Source organism: Marmota marmota, unplaced genomic scaffold (genome assembly GCF_001458135.2).
Source record: "Marmota marmota marmota unplaced genomic scaffold, marMar, whole genome shotgun sequence".
Taxonomy (NCBI): Eukaryota; Metazoa; Chordata; class Mammalia; order Rodentia; family Sciuridae; genus Marmota; species Marmota marmota.
The window spans coordinates 28,005,308-28,015,870 of NW_026000016.1; positions in this window are offsets into that span (position 1 = coordinate 28,005,308).

The following is a 10,563-nucleotide window of genomic DNA, read 5'->3' on the forward strand; positions in this document are numbered from 1 at the left end:
TAAAATAAACTATTATTCTGCTACACATCACTATATCTCTATCTCTCTCTCTCTCTCTCTCTCTCCTCTCTTCTCCCCTCCCTCCTCTTCCCCTCCCCTCTCTGTCCCCTCCTCCCCTCCTCCCCCTTTCTTTCTTTTACTTTTTCTTTTCCCTGTGCCAGGGATTCAATCCACTGAGCTACAACCCCAGTACTATATTCTCTTTAAATTATATTTGCAAGCAGACCAGTTTTTTTTTTTGAACTCATCTTTTTCTTGTAAAACTTTGTCATATGAAGTTATAAGCGACCAGCTGATGCTTTGAATATTTTACCTGGAAATCATTTTGCTCAAATCTAGAGGTTTTTCCAAAAGACAAATTTTATCAGTTTCTACCTCCCCCACCTATAATAGCAGTTGTCTTCACCGCTTTTTCTAGCTTTTCCCCTGATGTCCCGTCACCCAAAGCCCAGGTCACATGTTTTAGATTTTTCTTATGTCAGCACTGCACTGTGGACACCAGTGTCTGAATCAGTTATCTGTTGCCATAACTGTGCTTCGTGACACACAACCATAAAACCCCAGTGGCATGCAGCAAAACCCATTTATCTTTGCTCCCAGCTCTGTGGTTCTGCTGATCTGAGCTGGGCTCAGCAGGGTGTACACATCTAAGGTTGACTGTGAAGCAGCAGGTGATTTGGCTAATTTTGGCAAGGGTCTGTCTATTAGGTGGAACTTCAGCTCGCACAACTGGTTGTTTTGGGCTTATTCTCATGGTTAGGATGAGGCACCTGAGAGAGAACAGAAGCGCTAAAGGCTACTCTGACAGCTACCCAGTCTCACAAATGGCACACATCAATTCCTTTGCATTCAACTGAGCAAAGTAAGTTTCAGGGCCAGCTGAGATTTGTGGAAAGAGGAAACAGACTTCACCTTTTGATGAGAGGAGTTCATCAGGAGGAGAAATAAAGAACAATTCATTTCCTGTTTTCTTTTCCCTTGTCTCATCTCTCACTGGTCAAAGTGCATCCCATGGTACATTCATTCCCATCCCCAGCCCTTTTTTTCTGTGTTATATCAACTAAACTTTGGGGGACACTGCAGGAGAAGCCATGTCCCATGTCTTGGGATATAGCAATCTAAATCTAGAAGTGCTAGATTGAGGGCCTCTGTTAATTTTGTTGGCTTGTAGTCCTGGGTGCCAAAGCTGTGGTGGTTTCTGCTGAGGCCGACGCAGTGGACACCAAGCCAGAGTCTGTCACTTCAACGAGTGGTGGTCACTTCAGCTGAGGGTATGAGGTAGAAGTTGGTGTAGGGACAGCAGCCAGGACTCCCTGTCAGTGGCTAATGGCCCCAAACACAGATGAGACCCAGTATAAATTGTGACTTAACACAGCTACCCACCAATCCAGTGGCAGGCTGGGATTCAAACCCAGGCAGTCTCTGGCTCCTGACCACTATCTATAATGGAATTAGAACCATGTGATGACTCCTCCATTTTTACTCCATTGTCACTGGTAAAGAGGGGATAGATGGATGCTTGCATAATCATTTCGTAACCACACCTGAGGGTCTTTGATCTGATCCTCAGACTCTCGAGAGGTAAAGTCCTATTGGGGCAAACAGTGTGACTTACATTTTCAACAGCCATTCGCACCTCTTTATTTTAGAACATAGAACCCTCATTTTGCCTCAAATGGTCTCTTCACTCCATCAGTTTCAGAGGAGGTCGGTCCTCTTCCCATCTCCAATGAATCTTTTTTCTCTTTGCACATTCTTTTATTGGTGCATTATAGTGTAGATAATGGTGGGATTTATTGTTACATATTTGTACATGCACACAATATAACAATAGAATTTGGCCAATATTACTCCCCAGCACCCTCCCCCAACTTGTCCCTCCCCCCGGTTCTTTTCCTCGACTGATTTCCCTGAGATCCCTTCCGACTGCCCATCTTTCTTTCTTTCTTTCTTTTTTCTCTTTACCTTCCACATATGAGAGAAAACATATAATCCTTGACTTTTCGGGTTTGGCTTATTTCACTTAACATAGTGATCTCTAATTACATCCATTTTCCTGCAAATTTCTTAATTTCATTTTTCTTTACAGCTGAATAAAACTTCTGTCTCTATATACCACATTTTCATTATCCATTCATTTGTTGATGGACACCTAGGCTGGTTCCATAGTTTGGCTACTGTGAATTGTGCTGCTATAAACTTGGGTATGCATGTACCACTGAACTAAGATGACTTTGATTATTTAGGATAAATACTGAGACGTGGTATAGCTGGGTCATATGGTGGGTCATTTTTTTGGCGGGGGTACTGGGGATTGAACTCAGGGGCACTCGATCACTGAGCCACATCCTCAGCCCTATTTGTATTTTATTTAGAGACAGAGCCTCACTGAATTGCTTAGTGCCTCACCATTGCTGAGGCTGGCTTTGAACTCACGATCATCCTGTCTCAGCCTCCAAAGCCGTTGGGATTACAGGTGTGCACCACCATGCCCAATGCATGCCTGGTCCTTTCAAGAAACTCCATACTGATTTCCATAGAGGTTGTACTAATTTACAGTCACACCAATGATGTAAAAGTGTTCCTTTTTTTCCCACAGCCTCTCCAGCATTTATTATTATTTGAATTCTTGATGACTGCCATTCTGACTGGTGTGAGATAAAATCTCACATTTCCTTAATTGCTAATGATGTTGAATATTTTAAAATATATTTGTTGGCCATGGAATTTCTTCTTTAGAGAAGTGTTTGTTGAATTCATCTGCTCATATATTAATTGGGTTATTTAGGTTTTTGGTGTTAAGTTTTTTGAACCCTTTATTCTGGATATTAATCCTCCATCAGAAGAGTAGCTAGTAAAGATTTTTTCCACTCTGTAGGGTTTTCTCTTCACATTCCTATTTGTTTCCTTTGCTGTGCAGAAGCAATTTAATTTGATGCCATCCCATTGACTAATTCTTGGCATTATTTCCTGAGCTTTAGGGATTCCATTGAGAAAGTCATTCCCAGTGCCTACATGCTGCAGTATTGACCCTATGTTTTCTTCTAAGAGTTGCATAATTTCTGGCCTAATTTTGAGGTTTTTTTGATCCATTTTAAGTTGATTTTTTGATGAGAAGACTAAGGCACAGAGAAATTAGGAAATTTCTCCAAGGTCACACAGCTAGTAAATGGTAGGACTAGAATTCAAAACTAGAATTCAAAAATTCAGGTGTTTTGAAACCAGAACCTATGTTCTTAAACATTATTTTTCATAATCAAATGGTAGAATGAGATACATTTGCAATTCCACTTTATAATGATCAATAAGTATTTTCAGGAGGACCAAAGCCTGTATTGAGCACTGGATGTGGTAGTGTGGGTGGGCATGTGGACATTACAAAGATATCTGAGCCCTAGCTCCTGCCCTGAAGGATCTTACAAGTAGTTACAAACTTTGACTGTGAATGAATGGTCAATTCAGCCTACCTCAATATGTTTAACTTTTATTTTGATTGTATGTAACTAAATTAGCATTACGACCCAGGTTTGCCAAAGTAAATACTGAGGGTAATAACAGCCAGACTCGTTGACCTTAGGTGTGAGACTCCTGTGTGATAATAGCCCATAAAACCCGCTGAATTGGAATTACCACACAGATAGAACCTGGCGGCCAGTTTATTCAGCTTAAACTGTTTCCTGAAAGTGATTCTCCAGGGAAGTCAAATGGATAACCAGGTGGAGGGACAGATAAACAAGGCACAATTCTTGTGTTTTCCCTTTGCTTTGATGATTCTCAAATATTTTCCAAGAGCAACCTATACATGTAAAACCCTTCTGGGTAGAATGTCTGTCCTATTCAAAACCCTAGGTAACAGCTGAGCCTGTTTAAAGAAGTCCTTTCAACCATCACGTGTTCTCTTACATTAATCAGAGATTGGAGGAATGCTGTCTGCAAACCCAGTCTTGTTCCTCAAGCTCACAGGAGTCAGGGGCTTATTCTCCTCTAAGCAGAGGGGAGCCTCTGGTGGCTTGGAGATCATTCATTTGAATCAGATAGGATATAATATTTCATTTTTCTGGGTATACAGGTTGCAGAATCACATTGGTCATGCAGTCACATATATACACACAATAATAATAATGTCTGTTTCATTCTACTATCCTTCCTATCTTCCCAACCCCTCCCCTCCCCTCCCGTATTTTCTCTCTACCTAATCTAGGGTAATGCTATTCTTTTTTTTCTCACATCTTCATACATGTATTTTGCATAACAATGAGGGTCTCCTTCCACCATCCATGCAATTTCCTTTCTCCCTCCCTTTCCCTCCCACCCCTCTTCCCTATGTAGAGGTAACCTTCTTCCCATGCTTTTCCTCTCTTCCCCATTTTGAGTCACCCCCCTTATTTTTTCCTTTGAGAAAAGATCTCACTAAATTGCCCTGGATGACCTCTGACTTGCAATCCTCCTGCTTCAGCCTCCTGAGTAGCTGGGATTACAGGCATGCACCCACCATGCCCAACCTCACAGAGGTGGCTTCTGCAGTTGTAATAAATGCTGGAATAAACACAGTGACTGCTTTGGTAATTATATTAACATGCTCAGATCACATCTTGGTTGAATTGTGGAAAACTCCAAACCAACCAGCTAACCACCTAATCTCAAAAGGAAGAAGAAGTGAGTTTGGATCTTACTTTTTTGAGTCAGTTCTGTTAATGTTAGGTGCACATTATTGATTTATAAGGAAGACTGTAGTCAAATGGCAGGGACTTTGTCATATTAATGGTGGGAGCTGGGGCCCACTCTCACAGATCAACGACTTTGAGCTATTTATCATCATTCCCTGTATCCTCATAGCCATCCCGGAAAGAAGATGGATTTCTCAGAAGCCACCACAATCTCAGTCCTCAGATTCTATCTGTGTGTCTCTCCTGTTGCCCTTACAGGAAGAGCACCCACTTGTCCTGCATTTTAGCTTTTTTTTTTTTTTTTTTTTGCACTCATTCAAGTGCAAAGTCTTTCTTTGTTTAGAGAACATGAACAGGTTTCTTGTGGTCTCAGAATGGGTCTGTTTTCTTTCATGTCTTTTCACTCTGGGATGTCTGTCCTCTGCCTCCCATCGTTTCTATGACTACCCAGTTCTTTCAAAGCCCGTATTTGGAGTGTCTTCCATTTAACACTCTCTGACTTTGGAAAAGTTGCTGTATGCCAAATCAATATATAAAAACATGTTGCATATTTCTATATACTAATCTATCCAAAAAAGAAAGTAAGAAAAATTTCTTTATTTACATTTACTTTTACAGTAGCATCAAGAAAACAAGATACTTAGGAGTAAGTGTAACCAAGGAAGTGAAAGACCTGTAAACTGAAAATGATTAAACAGTGATGAAAGGAATTAAAAAGACACAGTAGGGTGCGGTAGCACACACCTGTGATCCCTACAGCTCGGGATGCTGAGGTAGGAGGATCCTGAGTTCAAAGCCAGCCTCAGGAAAGCATCTCAGTGAGACTCTGTCTCTAAATAAAATACAAAACAGGGCTGGGGATATGGCTCAGTAGTCAAGTGCCCCTGAGTACATTCCCTGGTACCAAAAAACAAAAAACAAAACAAAACAAAAAAGACACAAACAGATAGAAAGGTATCCTGAGTTCATGAACTGGAAGACTGAATATTGTTAAAGTATCCATACTATCCAAAGTGATCTATGGATCCAGTGTAATTCTAGTAAGAATTCCAGTGACTTTTTTTATACCAATAGGAAAAAAAACCACTAAAATTTGTATGAAATCACAAAACAACTCCAAAGAGTCAAAGCAATCTTGAGCAAAAAGAATAAAGCCGGAGATATAAATACTTCAAAGCTATAGTAATCAAAACATCAGCCAGGCATGGTGGTGTGTGCCTGTAACCCCAGCAGCTCAGGAGGCTGAGGCAGGAAGACTGCAAGTTCAAAGGCAGCCTCAGCAAAAGTGAGGCACTAAGCAACTCAGTGAGACCCTCTCTCTCTATAAAATACAAAATAGGGCTGGGGCTGTGGCTCAGTGGTTGGGTGCCCCCAAATCCAATCCCTGGCACCCCTCCCCGCAAAAATCATAGTACTGGCATAAAACAGATAAACCAATGGAATAGAACAGACAGCCCAGAAATAAATCCACATGTTTGTGACCAACTGGCCTTTGACTAAGGTACCAAGAATACATAATGAGGAAAGAGAGTCTTTTCAGTAATAATGTTGGGATAACCAAATGTCCAAATGCAGAAGAGTGAAATTTGACCCTTATTCNCTGTCCCTCTGCGGGCCGCTAGGCTTTTTCTGTCGGTGGTCGCAGTTCTGCCTACTTTGCAGGCACAGGCAGCGGCACTGCCCCTCTGCAGGCCTCTGGGGCTGTTCTGCTAGTGGGTCGCAGGTCCGCCTACCTTGCAGGCGCGGGGGGCGGGGCGGCTCTACCCTTCCTCAGGCCACTGGGCCTGTTCTGTCTATCGGTTGCAGGTCTGGCCTGTTCTGATGGTGGTCACAGTTCCGTCTACCTTGCAGGCGCGGGGGGAGGGGGCGGCTCTGCCTCTCAGCAGGCCGCTGCTCCTCTTCTGCCGGTGGGTCGCAGGCCCGCCTACCTTGCAGGAGTGATTGGAAGCTCTGCCCCTCCGCGGGCCCCTGGGCCTTTTCTGTCGGTGGTCACAGTTCCGCCTACCTGGCAGGCGCGGGGGGTGGGGGGCGGCTCTGCCCCTCAGCAGGCCGCTGGGCCTGCTCTGTGGGTGGTCACAGTTCCCTCTACCTTGCCGGCGCAGGGGGAGGGGTCGGCTCTGCCTCTCAGCGGGCCGCTGCTCTTCTTCTCGGTAATAGACTTTCTAAGTGGGATGAGATGGAATCTCACTGTGGTTTTGATTCACTTTTCCCTGATCACCAATGGTGTTGAGCACTTAAAAAAAAAATCTGTTGGCCTTTGTATGTTTTCTTTGGAGAAATATCTATTTAGGTCTTTTGCTCCTTTTTAAATTGGTTTATTTGTTTTACTGTTAGTAAGTTCTGTATATATTCTAGATACTGTTTATCAGATACATCATTTATAAATGGGCTTTCTCATTCTGTAGGTTGTCCTTTTAACCTGTTGATTGTTTCCTTTGCTGTGTGGATGCTTTTGAGCTTCATATGGTTTAGCTTCATACAGTTCAAATAGCCTATTTCTGTGTTTGTTGCTTGTACTTTGAGGTTTTATTAATAAAAATCTTTTCAAGGTCAGGAACCTTTCCCCCTATATTTTTCTCTAGTAGTTTTAGTTTCAGGTCTTATACTTAAGTCTTTAATCAATTTTTGAGTTGATTCTTGGTCATGGTGAGCGATAAGGGTCCAGTTTCATTGTTCTGCATGTAGATATCCAGTTTTTCCAGCACCATTTATTAAAGAGAATATTCTTTCCCTGACACATGTTCTTGGTACCTTTGCTGAAAGTCAGTTTATATTTATTTAACTTTTTTTCCCAATTACTTCTTCATTCCACGCCCTTCTCACCCTTCAACATTATTTTTTTTCCAATTCCGTCAATACCCCAAGGAAATGCAACTTTAAAAATTTAACTATACATGACTTATTCGTAAGAACATTTTCGATCTGCTTCTAAAGGTATAGAGAAAAAAAATATTCATTGCTTCTAAATAAAAAGTAAAAGCATAAAATTGATCAAAGTTCTGAATGTGAAATTTGTGTTATCTGAACTTTTTTAGTTTTGATCTTAATTTGAAGCATTGAGTTTATTTGGCTTTATTGAGACTCGGATAACTGTGAAGTGATTTATAAATAATGGTATTGCTTGCAAGATCTGGCTAGTACTATAGTTCCAAATTGTGTTCATGATCACCACAGAAACTTGAATGCAGGACAAAAGCTAAGGAAGGAAGGGAGGGGTGGGGGGAGGAAGGAAGGAAGGACAAAATCATTTTGCCACTGGTGTTGGAATATCTGGCATAGAAGCCCAGTGTTGTCAAATCATCAACAACAGACACTGAGCACCTACTGTATACAAAGTTATTTTTTCCAGGTTTCTTACAAACTTACAAGCTGTATGGGTCTGAGAAAGCCCCAGGGTCTTTCTAAAATCTTCCTATAAAGAAAATAAATGTGAGTCAAATGAGATATTAAATAACATAATAGAGAAATTGTTGCTTTTTATGCAGTTCTAACTGGTTTGTGTGCATGAATTCATTTACTCTTTAACCTTCCTACAAGGTGGGCACTACTATTTTATGAACAGGGAGACTGATGCAGAAACTTTAATAATCTTGCTTAAGGTTAAATATAGCTTAAGGTTAAAAATAGAGCATGCGTTTAAATGACGACCTGACATGTGAAGGTAATTCATATGTATATTTGACATATCTTGTATTTATTATTTTTCAATAGAAAGATCTGAAGGTAAGAGGTCCCGGAAAGTTACTAATCTCTAGGGTCTTCAGTTGGGAACAGACCAAGAATTTGCACGTTGTTCAATGGTCCTGAAGGAAGAGCTCTTGGGAACTGGGACACATCCATAAGCTTCCTGTTTATGCCTTATTATTTGGGCAGCTTAGTGACAGTTCAATTCCTGAGTGGTTCCCTCTCCTTTCTCTTACTGTCAGGTTCCTGCCAGTCACTCTCCCTCCATACCTTTACCCAACTTAAGGTCAATGAGAGAGTCTAGTCTTCAGGAAGCCAAGGGACGTGAACTTTGCAATGAAGGGCTAATGAAAATGCAAATAAAAATGACAAAATATATTTTTATGGAGAGAATAAAAACCAGGCACCAGATTAGACTTTATCCCCCCCCCCCACCTCTGATTTGTCCTTTTTTGTGAGAAGTCAAGAGTGGCTGTGTTAAAGGGGATGGGTGGGGGAGCAGAGATGGGGCCAATACTCTCAAACATAGAGGAAGCAGTGAAGGAAAACCTGATCTTGTCTTTAATTCTGATAAACAAGGAACAATTTGGTTATGAGGAAGAGATGAGATTTTTAGGAGAAGGTGACCTTACCTCCCATTTTTGAATTTATAATAGTCACTTAGAAAAGTTATAAAAGGGAATCCTGTGTTGAGGTGAACCAAATGACCTCAGTGGTTTGAACTAGGTACACCCTGACCTCACCTTGAATTTGGTGTGGGATAGGTCAGACTAGCGTCTCACCCCCTATCCAGTCATCCCTCTTCCAATGACCCATTTTGTGCCATGGTATCATTGTTGTTTATCACCGAGGTGGGGAATCACAAAGCTATTTAGTGCAGGGGACCAGAGCAAGACCACCTGGGTTTGACTCTCAGCTCCATCCCTTCTGCTGCCTGGGTGACTCTGGGCAAGACACTCGACCTCAGTTTACGCCTCTGTAAAATGAGGATGATAATTGCTATGGTTTAGGTAAGTGTCCCCTAAAGGTGCATGTGTTAGAGGCTTGGTCCTCGTTGGGCATTATTGAATGGTGACAGAATCTCCCAGAGATAGAGCCTAGTTGGAGGTCTTTGTGCTCTTGACAAGGACTATGGGACTCTGGTCTCTTCCAGTCTCTTTCATTCTTAGCTATGAGGTGAGTAGTTTGGTTCTACCATACGTTGCTGCCATGGTATGCAGCCTCGACACAGGTCCGGAAGCAATGGGGGAAAATTGATTATGGGCTAAAACCCCTGAATTTGTGAGCTGAAATAAACCTTTCATATTTGTAAGTTGATTATCTCAGGTATTTTGTTACAGCATCATAAAGGTAACTAATACAATGATGATCCCTCCTTTATAGCTTTGTTGTGAGGATTAACATTCTGTAAGGTGCTTAGAATAGCGTCCAGCACAGTGTTAGTACAAGAATTAGTATCATTATTAATAAACTACTAAATAAGTTAAATGTTATTTATTATTAACTTTATTACTAGTATATAATAGACCCTAAACTCTCAAGGTTCTGTGTCTTTTCATTGTTTCCTACAAACTATTCTTTAGTTTTCTATCAAATTAACTTTCCCAACCAACACCTTTCATCGCTCCTTTCTCCTGCGCCCAATCTGGATTGACCTCTCACTGAATAGTCAACAAGCTCACACTTCTTTGCCAGCCAAGACTCTCTCTTGCCTGGCTTCAGCCCCATTTTCTCATTGTTCACTCAGGAAAGAAGTGCAGGATACTCCTCAGGCCAGTTTCAGAGATAGTAGTGCCACCTACTGGGCAAGTGTTATGTGGGCAACATGGAGCCTGACATTCCAGACATGTAGAACTTAACTTTCTCCTATGACATCCAGGACTTGGTTCTTCAACTCAATTGTTATCTCAGGATCGCTTTTTAGAAATATTGTCAAAAACATAATCTTTATTACTAAGTGGAAGTTGAGAAATGATATGTACACACATATATATTAGGTACAAGAGTTTTAAAAATTTTAATTTTAATTTGACAAATAATAGATACATATTAACTAATGCATTCAATGTGATATTATAATATGGATATATATTGCAAAATGATTAAGTCAAGCAAATTCATACGTGTGACACCTCACATACTTTTGTGATGAGAACATTTGAAATTACTCTTTTAGTCATTTTGAAATACACAACATGTTACTAGTAATCGT